General features: G+C 32.0%; 1 protein-coding gene across 1 annotated transcript in view; it reads left to right on the top strand.

Annotated features, from left to right (window-relative positions):
• dnd1 (DND microRNA-mediated repression inhibitor 1) overlaps positions 1–572 on the top strand; it is a 12,600-nt gene that overhangs the window by 9,306 nt on the left and 2,722 nt on the right. The gene's annotated exons all lie outside the window — the stretch shown is intronic.

Genomic DNA, 572 nt, shown 5'->3' with positions numbered 1-572 from the left:
CCTATAGTATTGAACCTTTTCCAAATATTCTAATTTTCTGAGATTTTGAATTTGGGGTTTTCAAAAACTGTAAGCCATGATCATCAAGATTATAACAAATAAAGCCTTGACATATCTCACTTTGCATGTACTGAGTTTATATCACATGTTAGTTTCACATTTGAAGTTGAATTGCTGACTTGAATGAACTTTTGCACAATATTCTAATTTTTTGAGTTTCACCTGTACATGATCATGTACAAATATAGTAAAAGAAGAGGTAAGTAAATGAGAATAAGACATGAGAGAAGACATATGATAATAATAATCATAAAAATAACAATGTTAATAATAATAATAATAATAAGTACCTAAATAGACAACAGTATCAATAACAGCCACAACAGTAAACAATCAAAACAACAATAACAAGGCCTTCCGTTAGATAATTGTAGATTTTACTTGCCAAGTGCGGGAGATCGCTAGGCAGTTTAAATTTGGAGTATATAGGGGATTGAATAGGTAGTCTTGTGTCTTGTGGGCCTGCCTTAGAAAGGCAATCTCTTCACTGAAGGAACCTCCAGAAGTCTTTG

The sequence above is a fragment of the Seriola lalandi genome, unplaced genomic scaffold (assembly GCF_002814215.2).
Source record: "Seriola lalandi dorsalis isolate HSWRI2012SDOR001 ecotype SW California unplaced genomic scaffold, Sedor1 jcf7180002054578, whole genome shotgun sequence".
NCBI lineage: Eukaryota > Metazoa > Chordata > Actinopteri > Carangiformes > Carangidae > Seriola > Seriola lalandi.
Note: the sequence above shows the minus strand (reverse complement) of the source record. Positions and strands in the feature narration are given on the sequence as shown.